The sequence below is a fragment of the Polypterus senegalus genome, chromosome 2 (genome assembly GCF_016835505.1).
Source record: "Polypterus senegalus isolate Bchr_013 chromosome 2, ASM1683550v1, whole genome shotgun sequence".
Classification (NCBI taxonomy): Eukaryota; Metazoa; Chordata; class Cladistia; order Polypteriformes; family Polypteridae; genus Polypterus; species Polypterus senegalus.
Genome location: NC_053155.1, coordinates 263,136,482 through 263,151,132, shown reverse-complemented (window position 1 = coordinate 263,151,132; position 14,651 = coordinate 263,136,482). Strand labels below are relative to the sequence as shown.

Below are 14,651 nucleotides of genomic sequence, written 5' to 3'. Positions count from 1 at the left end.
AGGAAAGTGAAGGATCCTCAATGCCAGCAGACAGGGTCCTACATATTCTTTAACATTCTCACACAGGCATTCTGGGGCATTGTACCCAACATGGATGATGTGTTCTCTGTAAGGGCAACATAAAGTGACACCAGCACAAGTAAGAGAGAGAGTTGCAGCAACGACATGCAGTTTTCCTCCAGAAAAAAAAGAGTGAGCATCACTTGAACTGTTAACAATATAAGAAGAGAGAAAGAGGTCAGGACCAAGACCCTCAAACCGATAGGTAGCAGCACATGGTCAGACTATTTGTTCAAGTGGGAGACCCTGGAGGGCTTGTGGGTAGCTATACTCACTCATCCAAACTCTTTGAGAGCACAAATCCCCATGTGAGAACATATTGGGCTATGCTGTCATTCTTAAGAACTAGGCTGCTGAGAAGCATCTGAGATCCAACAAGGACAGCAGGGACCAATGAAAGGAGCTGCCCCTGATCCCACAAATAACTTCTGGACTTGGTCCAGAATGACTTTAAGGAGGAGTTTAAATGGGTCTGGCGTGAGAGTGAGAGATTGGGGCGAAAGCTCAAGTGGAGAGCATACTGAAATCACCTTAGACCAGGGGTGTCGAACTCCAGGCCTTGTGGGCCGTAGTGGCTGCAGGTTTTCATTCTAACCCTTTTCCTACTCAGCGAGCAGTTTTCACTGCTAATTAACTTCTTTTCCCTTCATTTTAATAGCCCTGTTCAGTCCTCTGAATTGATTCGTTGCTTCATTAAATGGCAGCCAAACAGAAAGGAGATATGAAACAAGACAACAGATGACCAGCTAAACTGGGATTTCAAACTCCAACCAATTTCTTAATGAGAAGCCCATTCTTGCTGTTAATTAAACCCGTTATTTAATTCCATGGCTTGTTGCTGCTTTCATTCTGCTACAGCAGACATTTCAAAAACTGTTGATTTTTTCTTTATTTTCAGATATTGTGTAATGAGCACAGGTGAGCTGGTCATGTGGCGGCTTGTTTTGTGTCTCATTATTGTTTGGCTGCTAATTAATGAAAAAGAGACAACCAAGGGGCCTGTGTCAAGTTAATTAAAACGTAAGGCAAAAGAAGTTAAAATAGCAGCAAATACAGGTCACTAATGAAGAAGATTGTTAGAATGAAAACCTGTAGCCACAGTGGCCCACCAGGACCAGAGTTTGACACCTTAGACGAATAAGGTGTCAGCACGGTGGAAAAAGACCAGGCGCCTCATGTATAAATGGTGCGTACGTACAAAAATGTTGTGTAAGCCTGTTTCCACGTTCAAATCGTGATGTATAAAACCTAAAAACTTGCCGTAAAGCCACGCACATTTTCACAGTGGCTCCAACCCTGGCGAACTCAAGTTCTCCACTCGGGATTGAAAACTGGAGGCACCCAGCGTCAAAGTAGTGCTACAGTTCCAGTGTGTTTTCCCTTTCTTTTTTAGATCCACATCCCTGACGCGGCTTTATAAATACACTGAAATTAACCGCATACTGTTTATTAGTTTAATGCATCCGATTGTAATTAACCTGTAACAATACAATGGCCGTTACTCTCACTGCACCACCTTCTTTCAGCTGCTCCCGTTAGGAGTTGCCACAGCGGATCATCTTTTTCCATATTACTCTCACTGCACCACTCGGAGTATTTACATCACTGTATCGGAGTGTGAATCACAGCAGCAGCTGATCGGAAAGAGAATTATCGGTATACAGCATCTATTACATGCTGCCTCAGCCATGCTGTCTATTTGAACTGCTCTCATGTGGCAAACGCTTCAGAGCCTTTCCTCGCGGTTCAGAAACAGTTTCATCCCAAGAACTATAAACGCACTCAATCACTCCATCAAGTGCTCCTTGTAGAACTGTTTGTATTCATTAGTACAATTACCTCACTGTAAACTTGCGATACAGTTATAATATTGAACAACCTGAGCCACTTTATAAAGCGTGTATTTACATATGATGATGATATCATTTTTAAGATGAAATGCAGCAAAATATGTTTATTATATTATACAGATAAAACTAACTAATCTATATTGTTAATAATTAAACATGTGAGGACACGATGCTGCAGTGCTAGCGAGGAGCTGGTGCTCTGTTCACGGATTGTTCCTGCCATCCGCTGTATTCTTGATGGGGCTGGCATGACACTGGAAGGATAGAGTAATTAAACATGTACTATGAAGATATTTCAATGTTCCTTAAAAGTTTTGAAGAATCGGCATTCTAAGCTTGCAGATGGCTTAACATCAGAGCTGAATGTGTGGCGATTGGTTACTTGGAAAAAGAAAAGGAAGGACAGGAATTGGAGTTTAGTACGTTTGAAAGAGACTGTACTGCTGCAATAAATTATTTCATCGGTCGCACATGGCGCAGCAAGCATCTTGTGTGAGGCATGAACAATCTCTGGACAGGGCAACAGTTTGTCACAATCACTGCGCTACCATGTTCCCAGGTTTAATAACATGCTTTAACTCCTATCATCATGAAAATATCAAGTATACACCTCAGTATTTTAATTATTCAGCGAGCTATAATATCATGAATGTAATGGATTCTGTGTTCTGTTGAAGGAAGAGAAAGCCAATTTAAGAATCATGTAGTGATTCACACACAGAGCACATAGAAGATCAAATACAAAACAAAACATTTAACATGCTAATTTAGTTACGATGGGAGTTGAGAAACTAGTAAATTAAACGATTTTAAGATTAAATTTATGATGTCCTACTTTAATGATTAAAGTGGAAATTTTGAGATTAAAATTGACATTTCATGCATTTGTCCCCACTGTGTGTGTATTTTTTTTTCTCTGTACCCTAATAAGCTTTCATATGACACTCAGACGGTGGGCTACGACTCGCCTTTTCACAGCGACTTTGATATCTGACAACTTTTTTTATTTCAGGGACTGTGTGACTTTGTCAACTTGAGCTTTCGAGTTTCTCTGACACGCTATGTCACTCGATCAACTTCCTTTTGTTGTTTATATCATTGTTTAAACCAACAAATAGTACATTTTTCTTTGCCTCCACTTGGTATTTTCTGAAATTCTTCTACTTCCCCCGTGCTTTTGCCAATGCCTTTTCACAGAACGCTGAGCTTAAGGGCTATTTATATTGATTTACATATTCAAAGAGGCGTAATTCTGGGAGGAGATGGGGCGGGACAGCAGCCGCGTGCACGCGCATTACTTTTCACGCTGACCGGGATTTATGTAGCGGAAGAACGTAGAAGTTGATGTTCACACAGATTTATGCATCTGGATTTTTTTGGGCGTAAGCACATTTCCGCTTTTGTCTGTAGGCCATGTTATAGTGTGAATTCTACGCATGGCATTATGCATGAGGCCCCTGGAAACTGAAAACAAAAAAAATGAAAAGGAGCAGAATCAAATGTTTTTTTAAAGAATAGGCAGGGGTTACTAACCTGTAAATCAAGAAAGATGTGTAACAAAGACAAAACAAATATAAAAAGGATGGTCAAAAAAAACTTTGCAAAAAAGAAAATAAACTAAGAAAAACTTCACCCTAAACGAAAAAGTTTTGTAAAATGATCTCAAAGTAGTTCTTACCGCACCATCACCAGCTTCAAAAAGGATTACACAAATGACATTACGTGTTGCACCACTGGGGGAGTCACTTGACCAGTAATAGACTATGTCTCCAACAACAACATGGGCAATGCTACATGGCAAAGCATACAAAATGGTGACGCATACAAGAAAATTCAACAATAAAATAGTATGCTTTTAGAGGTTGGGGGCATGCGCTGATTGCATAGCGTTGCAGTACCCACCGTACGACGTACCACCCAGATTGGGACCCGAGTGCATCTGTGCAACAGGTGACACCTCAGCACCACACTGGAACAGGAGGACATTTTCTATGGCAGATGGAGTGCCAATCCTGCCACCAACCCCAAGGATTTTCCTGTAAGTTGGAGGACCTGCCTGCAGATTAATGGTGAGGTTACTAAAACACAGTTAAAAGTAATCAACAACTATAATTTCGTAACCTACTGGGAAAAAGTGCCTAAAAGTTAAAAATAATGTGAAAAACCCAATATTCATGGTGGATAAGAGTAGAGTCCAAGGAGATGAGTGATGGACAGATGCCTGCTTTGAACTACTCTGGTAGCTAACCAGACAATCCACCCCACCCTGGTAGATGAGGGATACTAGGTTTAGGTTGGCCCAGACAGGCTTCAAGGTGGCCGTATCATCTTTGAGATTCTTTTTATGTTCTCCCGATTTTCATCTTAAGGCACCTTTTTTATAGCTTTTCACTGTTACTCTGTGTGTAAAGGAATGCTGTGGTAGAAGAAGTGGGTGTTATGGTCAGAAGTCCATTTAACAGTCTAATTAAAATTTCAGACAGTTTCGGTATTGTCAGTACAATACATATTTGTATATATGTTCAGGCTGAAACGTTTATTTCAACAAATAATATACATGTATTAATGATTAATGATGCACATAATGTTACAGTCGAAAGTCTCATTAACACTCGGCTACTCAAAAGGATTTGATGGCAGGTATTCAATTCTCCAGTTTGAACCATTACAAGAGCAGCTTATTTTTGTTTATGCCACTCACTTGAGAGTGGCAACGGTGGCACAGAATATTACCAGCAAAAAGGCTGGCGTCTCTTCTGGGAATATCATATTAAAATGATCAGCTATCCCGCACAGGTGCTTTTCTTACTCTGCCCTGGCACTTGTACCAGTCAATTCAGGAACAGTTTCTACCCACTAGTCATAAAGGTGCTGAACAATCAATCATAAGAACAATACTGTAACATAACAAACAGTAAATACAGAGTGTATAGAACTGTGTATACATTTTTTTGCATTGTATTTTTGTCAAACGATATTTCATTGTACTGAGTACACATCACAATAAACTTGACTTGACTTTAGATAACATGTCTTAGTGAGGCCACAGCGTTCTCTGATTTGGCAGCCTAACTAAGGCCGGTTCAACTCATTTTTTGGGGCTACTGGGACACCCTGCCCAGAAAAGAAAACATAAAAGCCTTTCTCACTGATGTGATGAACATCTGTTCATCTGTGCACTGTAAAAACTGTCAGTTTTGTCCCAACAAGCCCTCACACAGCCTACGGGGCTTCATGCCCAGGACTCTCTTCTAATGGCATTGCACTCCCATTTCAGAAAGTGAATGAAATTCAAGGGGTGTCTGCACTCCTCCACTACATAAAGCCCACTACAGGAATTAAACTGTGCAATAAAAAAAAACCTCATAAAAAAAAAAAAAAAAAATCAAAGCATAACCTATAAGACAGAATCCAAGAAGGAGACTAAATAAATTGGGAGTTTTCTGTGTATATGTTTTTAGGAGAACAATACAGCTTTTATGTAACTGAATGAAAGGTGAAAAAAATGCCATTGTCTCACAGAAATGAATGCATATTCAGAGTACATCTCTGGTCTACTTGGGCCCTCAGAATAGCAGTCTTGGAAAGTGATCCAAGCAAAACCCATCAGATAGCCCTGCTAAAACACAAGCCATCATCACACTGGGGGTGACAGGGAGGAGGAGGAAGAGAAGGAGAAGGCAGAACTCTTTAAGGAAGTCTGGATTCAAAAAACTCTCCTTTCATTAAACAGAGCTCTCTCGAAATGTGTTTAAGGAGTTTTACTGCACCAGTATCTTGGGAGGGAGGTTTGACTTTTATTAATTCTATAAATGTAATTGATTTGCTGTAACTGATTTATAATCCAAAACCAACTCAGCCTGACAAATAACCTGTTTGAATGCTGGGACCCTTCATTGTTGAGGCAAACAAGAACAGGCTGGGTAGAAAATGGATAAACATGTGATTTCTAATAACTGACAGAAATTACATTTGGAGCTCACACTGACCACATGATGAAAATGATGGAGAGAAGTCTGTGCTTATCTTATATAAAATTTTTCCACATTCAATGCCACAAGCCAAAGAACAGAAGACATTTGAGAAAACAAGAGGAGACCATTCAGCCCATTAGGCTCACTTATTCAGCTGATAGCTAAGCTGACCCAACATCTCTTCTACTCCTACTTCTTAAAGGTTTTCCAGGTTTCAACTTCAACTACAGAAAGAATATAATATAATATAAATTCTGGATCAGGTGGGGTGGCCTACTCAAGATCACAGAATGAGCCACAGTGGAATGTGAACCAGAGACTTTTTAAATGGAACTGCTAAGTCGCTAGATGACACTATTCATCTAATGAAGAATGTTTAGCAAATAAAAAAAGGTTTTGGATTATGGGATGTTGAGTACCTTTGGAAATGAAGGGATTTGGAAGGCACACGATCTGTGCAATGTATGAGCTTTCAGTGGAGAATTCAAAAGAAGAAGAAGTCTGAGCATGAAGGTTCATCTACAAATATGAATATGAAGTATGAACAAATGCAGTGCAGTCAAGAAATCTATGAACTGTTGTGGATAATACTGTGCATGGTTATATAATTATTTTAAGAATCAACAGGTGCAATATAAAACATAGTATTTTGTTAAGTACTCTGAACATTTCTGCTACTATGTTCAATTCTATACTAGATTATATCTTAGTCTATATTTCTATATAAAAGAGTTCTCCAGTCCACTTCATTCTTCATTAAATTTTGATAGTCATTTGATTTGCAGGGTGTCTGCCATGTGATTCCTGCCTGGCTCTTTGTGCTGGCAGGACAGCTCCTGGCTCCCCATAGGTCTAGAAATGGATAAAACACATCTAGGAAATGGACTGACAGATTGTTACTTTGCCCAGATGTTCCCAGACACGTTCAATGCAACTCCTCACTGTGTACCCATGACCAAAATTGTAGCTTATTTTAGTAATTCTATACAATGATATCACTTTTTATTTTCTTTACTCATGAGCACCATCAAAAAAAAAATATATATATATATAAACGCAATGTGGAATAATATTAGAATATAATTGTAACATATTCAAAATACACAGGAAGCAGTGGGCACAACAGGAGTAGAAAATGAACGGCCTAAATACAATTAAGGTGAGCACAGAGAAGAAAAAAAAAAAGTAACACAAATTCTGATTTGGTGACGCAGAGCACACATTTTTCAGGTCTGTGCACTGTTAAGTGACAAAAGATGCCTGCAGAACAGAAAGGCCACATTCCAGCTCCTTTAATCGTTTTTTTTTTCTTTTCTTGTGCTGGGCTCCGATACACAGAAAATGTAATTATTGTGGCTTGTTAATCAATGAACGCCCCTAGCTTTGCAAAGGCACAGAAGCAAGAAGACTTTGAAATATCCCACTCACTGACTTTAGAAGAGTAATAATTGTTAGTCGTGCTGCAGTTTCCTCAGGGCTCCCCAGCTCTTAAAAATTCATTTAATTCCATCTCCTGTTTTACAAGTGAACTCTACAGTAACGTATCAAAACAGGTTTACTGTAGGAAAACCTCTGCATGGGAAGTTACTGTGCATTCTTCTTTCACACACATGCATATATCATAAATATATTTCTATTAATACGTATACATAAATTACAAACAAGAAAGTGACGCAAGTCTCTTAAGGAAGTCAATTTAAAGCCACATCGGGGAAGGAAAGAGGTGCACTTGTTTGCATCTCTAAAGAAGATCACGGCCTGGATGAAGAGGATTGGAGTCACTTCTGTCCCTCCTCCAGCTCCACCCCTTCTGGCCATGACAAATAAAAATGCCAAATCACAGGAGGTGACCATTAAAAGACCTAGGACATACAGTACTGACCCACCTGGACAAATGGAGAGGGGATTATGTGCATATGTTATTTATAGTTCTGGGCTGAACACAAGAAATTCCTCTAAACTCATCCTCAACTCAGGGATTTGAAGTGTAATCCAACAGGTGTAATTGTAATTCAGTTGTGCGGTGAAGCGTTGAAACAAAAAGACTCTACCGATGGTGAAAGTGTCAGCTTTTTATGGCTCACTTTTAAAACTAGCATACTCGTTTTTCACCTAACAGCCCTCACAGCAAACGATGACACAGTATTCCTGGTGTTGTTAGGATTTGCAGTCCAATTAAGTAGCACTGCTATAGCATTGTCTGCGGTTTTCTGAGCACTTTTAATTTCCTGATAGCCAGGCCCCTGGTGGTTCAAATGGGTGGTCACACCTTATCATCCCTCATCCTCAACTCAGGAGCTCCACAGGGCTGTGTTCTGAGTCCTCTTTACTCAGTCTACTCAAAAAACTGCATGGCTGCACTGGACTCAAACATCATTGTCAAATTTGCTGCCGTCATAGCTGTGGTAGGTCGGATATCTCACAATAACAAGCAGGCGTACCTGGACAAAGTGGAGATTCTGTCATACTGATGTCAGGACAACAGTAGACTCCTGAATGTTAGCAAGATAAAGGAGTGGATTGTGGATTTTTTGGAGAAAGCAGCGGAGGCACGATCACCCCTTCAGAATTAACAGCACTTGAGTAAAGAGGATGAGCGGTTTCACATACCTCATTGTCCACATCACAAAGGACCTGACCTGGTCCAAGCACAACAGAACCTTGGCTGACAACATCTTTGCCACATCAGATGCTCTAGTATTTCAGGCTGCCATCTCAATTCCTAAAGATACTTCTACAGATCCAGCATTGAAAGGATATTGCCTTGACTGTGCTTAGTGCTACAATTCATCTAAATAAACACAACAAAATGGTTGCAGGAACACAACATCAGTGTTTTGTAGTGGTCCTCTCAGCCTTCAGTCTGAAGATGGCAGTCAGCAAGCACAAACCTAAGGCTATCAAGGATTTAAAATTTTCATTGCAAGGAGCAGTGGGCCAAGATCTCTCTATAGCTACTATATGCTCAGATCTGGTCACAATTTACGAGACTAACTCATTGTAATTTTTTTGTCTCAGGACAGGCTTTACGAGATATAAATTGCAGGGGTTTAAGTCATTTTAAAATCTCTTCCATTAAAAAAAAAAAAAAAGAAAAATACAGTAATCCCTCCTCGATCGCTGGGGTTGCGTTCCAGAACCCCCCGCGATAGGTGAAAATCTGCAAAGTAGAAACCATATGTTTGTATGGTTATTTTTATATATATTTATATATTTTATATATTTTCTATATTTTAAGCCCTTAGAAACTCTCCCACACTGTTTATAAATATTCTCCGCACAGTTATACAGTAAACCCTTGTTTATCGCGGTTAATCCGTTCCAGACTCCGCGATAAATGAATTTCCACGAAGTAGGATTCTTTATTTATAAATCTAATATTTTCGCAGTTAGAGCATAGAAAACCGGTTTACAACCTTCTAAATACGTTTTTTAACATTATTAGAGCCCTCTAGACATGAAATAATACCCTTTAGTCAAAAGTTTAAACTGTGCTCCATGACAAGACAGAGATGACAGTTCTTTCTCACAATTAAAAGAATGCAAACATATCAACCGGAATGTTCATGCAAATTATAGAAAAAAAACCAGATCTAAATGCGTTAAGTAGTTCTCTCATGAAAAGTAGACAGACAGACATTGGATTTTATATATACAGAGATAGATAGAAAGTGCACTTAATTATAGACAGACAGACAGACAATAGATAATAGATAGAGAGGAGTGGTGATCTGGCTGTAAAAGAGGCAGAGGATCAACTTAGTGGCTATCTTTGCCAAACAGCCTTAGGTTGGGGACAATAACCCCTTTGCGTACAGCAGGGACACTGAAAATCTTTAAACTGTGGATCATCACACTTCAAGATAAATCGATGATCAGGAGAGTAATGCTGACCAAGATGGTTGCAAGACAAAGTGTCCATTGACCACAGAAGTGACCTTACACCTTACAAGTAGAAATGGCTGCCCCCTGCCAGCAAACCTAAAGACAAAAACAGAAATACTGTAATTGATGCCTTGTGTAATAAGGGCAGTCGAAAAAGACAGAGGAGGGGACAGAAAGAAGCTGCTCTTCTGCTGTCTATAGAGCTACACCTTTGTGTAGAGAGGCCCTAGCAGGAAAGATGAACATTTTTTTGGAATGTTTGAGGTTTCTCCCTTTTTGTTTAATAAATAAATAGTCTTAGTTTCTTATTTTGTGGTTTGGTGCCATTTATATTGAACATGCTAGTGATTCTGAATGGCTCACTCTCACATATGGGTTGTAACAAAAGATGCTATGTAGGCACCTGACCCGACACAGAGGCACGTATAAACCAAACAAGACTTTTATTTTTTCTTCACCCGTGGGCGCACGTCTTCCCCGTGACCCCCAGGCAATACACACTCCCCAAGCACTAATAAGCACAGCAAACATCCCAACAATCCTTTTCCTTTACCACCACTCCTCCTCAAGCGTAGTCTTCCTCCTCCCGATCCTGGCTCTTGAGTGGTGGTGGCTGGCCCTTTTTAAAGCCCACCCAGAAGCATTCCAGGTGCTTGACCACTTGGTCCTAATTGCACTTCCGGGTGGGGCTGAAGATTCGTCCAGGCGTGCTGCTGATTCCATGCAGCTCCTCCTAGCGGCCATCCGAGCCCCCAACCAGGCGGTGGAGGACTCCATCTCCCGTGGAACCATGCGGTAGGCTGGGGGATCACCGTCTGCCACCAAGCGTCCCGGGGGAGGTATTGAACTGCCCATGGTTGCTCCCCCGGAACAGATACAGCAGGGGAGTCCCCGCCGGGCATGGGACCCGGCTGTCCGCCACAGGGTACACTCAATACACTAAACAAGAACATTAAGTCGCCACAACTCACTACTGGGTAAGTGCATTTCATTAAATGGATGATGGCCACAATTCCTTCAGTCAGTCAGTTAGTTCCAATTTTAATATTTCACCTGATGCACATAAATAACAAAAAGCTGCTTAGTATTTTGCCCCCTGAATGTGTCGTGGCATGAATTTAAAGGGTCCAAAGCAATGGCCTGTGTGAATTCAGTAGTATCGCTGTATTAAAATGAATTCACAGCTCTGTTCCTTGAGCCAGCACTCGACTCCCCAACACAGAGATGTGACTATCAGGCTGAGTGCACCTCTAATGCCGCCTCTGTGTACAAAAGAAGGTCCAGCAGTTTCTTCATTTCATACCTGCAGTATATTAAAATCATTTTGCTTATTCTGTTAAAATGGACAGTGTATTCGATTGAGTTAGAATAAGGATAACACTACCTCCTTAAAAAGTAGCGACTTTGCAAATCACTATTTTTAGGCAGCAGTAGTCCTGAGTGGTGACAAATGAATATCTTATGTTGTGTTTTTCTTTTTGAAGTGCGAATTACAACACACCTTACTGCTTCTTAGAATTTAAACATGGGTGTGCAGGTTAAGTGACTTGTTTAGGGTCACACAGTTAGCCTAAGGCAGGAACTGAACCTGTGACCTTGTGTTTTCTAAGCCAGCCCTTAGTAATTAAGCTGTGCTTCGTAGCTTATCAAATATTGATGCTTAGCGGTAAAATTTGTTAGGAGGGATTAGAAATGAGATAATATGGGTTGCAAACAGGCATACAGAAATGAAATCTGCGAGTGCATGTGAAGCAATTTGATTGCTCTAATGTAACACGTGGTCCGAATACAAGAACTGAGCCCGGGTTCCAGAAATGACAAGAAAACCACCAACACATACAGGAATTGTTCCTCCAAAACAAATTGACAATTGAGTGGCTGTGACACTTTTAATAGATGACATTGCTAACTGAAGAAAAAAAAAAAAAAAAACATCCATGAGGATTTGTTCCTGCCTTGTGATCAAACCTGCCAGTACGGACACTAGACCCCCGTTTCCTACGACTAAAAGAAAGCAACAAGGTCCTTCTTGCTAACACTGCAGTCGCCAAGTGCCTGAGGAGCTCTTCATTCTGACCTTCTGTCAGGGACAGGCCATCACACTTTGTGTTACATTGGCTTAAAGGTGAATTTTATTTTATTTTTTTCCTTTCGATTCTCATTTGACAAAACCAGCGGTTTTGTTCCCTGCCTAAAATGTTATCGCCTTAACAGTGCCAATACTTCCTGTATATTTTCCTGATTAATAATTAAGCATTACTGAGGCAGATGCTCACATTCAAAGTGGGCTTTGTACTGCAGTGCAAATATTCATTTGGCCTCCACATTCAAGATTAAGCTGGGATTTATGCCACTGAAAAACCAAAGAAAAAAAATAAATAAAAAGGGACCTTTTGTTTAAGAATGAACATGACTAAGAATATTTGAATAACGTTGGATTCCTCTGATGCCAGTTTGAGGAAAGACAGAGACTGGTGCTTTATTATCTGTATTATATTTTATTTTTGCCAAAAAGCTGTTTGTATAATGGGCCGCGTACATACATATACTGCAACAATAAGGACTGAGACACGAAATTAAGAGGTCAATGGACGGTAATCCTCTTGCGGTTTGAGGAAGAGAAGGAAGTAAAATGAGGATGGAGCTGGAGGACGCAGGGTGCCTGGCACAAAACTCAGACATTGGACAGATTTCCAGGAGCTCATTTTGTAAAATTTGCTGAGGCTGCCACTGCGAAGTTGTTAGAAAAATCCATTTTATGAACACAGTGTATCCAGTGCCTTTAATGTTTATTCGTCCAAGACGGACTGAAATCTAAGTAATAAACATTTGTGTTAACGTTTGCAGTGCTTTTGTCTTTGTTATATGCTATTTGGCATGACATTTGTAATAGCAGTGTTAATGTGTGTGATGTGCCATCTGTTGGAATGACAAAGACATAGAAACCGGACTGACACTCAGACATTGATCCTTTTATTAAGGCAGGTGGATCCAGTTATAGACTGGAGGCCCATCCAAGGACTGGTCCTCACCTCACATCCAGTGCTGCTGGGACAGACTCACGGCTCTGCAACTGACTGAACTAGATTGGAACATGGATGGGAGGTTGGACAGGCCCCATAAAACCAGATAGATTTTAAGTCCTTAACATTAGGGGTGTTCACAGTATGTGGTTTCCAGTTTGAATGGTACACTATAACCCAATATACTGTACATTCAGCTTCTCCGCTTGCTGCAATATCCTGTGCTTTGGCAGAGTCCTAACTGGGCCAAACGAAAACTGAAGTTGACCAGTAAACTTAGTTGGAGTAGATATACGCCTGTAATATACCAAATCATGCACGGCTCCAAAATGTTCATTAATTTCAAAACAGATGCATGTATGTCTGCATGGGTGCACTCAAGCAAGGCTGGCACTCATTCAGCTCATCCAGTCATCAAGCCCAGGTTACATCTTTTTTTTTTTTTGTTATAATGTCTTTATAGGCTTTTGATTGCAGCAAGTCACTTCTACAGGTTATTTAGAAACAAACTATTGTAATGTAGAAATCAGAAATACACAGATGAGAAGAACAAGATACAAGAAGTGCATAATACGCAGCTGGCACAGTGCTGCCTCACAGGAAGGAGATCTTGGGATCACATCCTGGGGTCCTCCCTGTGTGGAAAGCACTTTTTGCATTACACAAAGCGCTATATAAATGTAAAGAATTATTATTATATGAATAATCTTTGGTGATTGATATGGAGGTGATGTAAAAAAAAAAAAAAGTCAGATTTACGCAGGAAAGCACATCAGTCATTTCTAAATTAATGTCATCTCTTTGCAGTCTTACTAACGCTCGTCTGTTTTTCATACATTTTTGCAGTATAATATCTTCATGAGATTTTGCATATTTTTCTTTCAATTTACAAACAGGAAAAAAAAAAAAACGCCACTGTTGAATTAACACTTACAGTGCAAATCTACTTGACCACATTTGGTGTTTCTAGCAGCTACAGTAGTTAGCCTCCATCTATTATTGATTTTGGGTTGTCGCTAAAACCTAATTGCTCTAAGATTTTCTTATATCTTCCATTGGTTAGTCTTTCATGGTTTTTTTTTTTATAGTTAAACTCTTGGATTTAGTCTTACAGCCTTTTCACTTGACTAAGATGAACATTAAGGGTTATATAAAAAAGGTACAAGATTACAATTTGGTTAATTCTTTGCTGATCATCTGTTTAATTCTTTCCTCCTTTTTCTCAACTCTTTAGCACAGTTCTGCACCAATCTCAGGATGTGCTTTTGTGTACAGTAGGAAGCCTCAACTATGGGGGTCTGTACCGATGAAGCGAATGTCACAGTTACTGGCATACAGTCTTCTTCATCTTTTTCACTCTTCTCTATATGGCTCAGTCCTGCACCTCCTCACCAGTCAAGTCCTTTTCCTTCAGATTTTCTTTTACTTTATCCATCCACCTCTGATTTGGCCTTCCTCACTCTCTTTTCCCCTGTGCTTTAATTCCCATCCCTCTTTTGCCAACATGTTCATCGTCTCTCCTCATCCCACGTCCATACCACTTCAATTTACTTTCCTGTACTTCCTTAGATTTCTCTCCCACTTTCACTGCACCTCCGATTGTCTCATTTCTTATTCGGTCCTCTTTTGTAACTCCACACATCCATCTCTACATTCTTATTTCTGCCACATGTAACTTCTACTGCCCACTTCTCAGCTCCATATATCATTACTGGTCTTACGACAGGCTTAAAAACTTTACCTTTAACCGTCACCTTAATTCTTCAATCCTACAATCCTCCCGATACCTTGTGCTGCTAATGTTGTAACTTATTGAATACCTGTTTTATCATCTTTTCATAATTTCCGTCAATCTATAC

At 40.1% G+C, this 14,651-nt stretch overlaps 1 protein-coding gene across 3 annotated transcripts in view; it reads right to left on the bottom strand.

The window, feature by feature from the left end:
* The window catches only part of tnfrsf19 (tumor necrosis factor receptor superfamily, member 19), a 111,282-nt gene that overhangs the window by 28,670 nt on the left and 67,961 nt on the right, over positions 1-14,651 (bottom strand). The window lies entirely within an intron of this gene.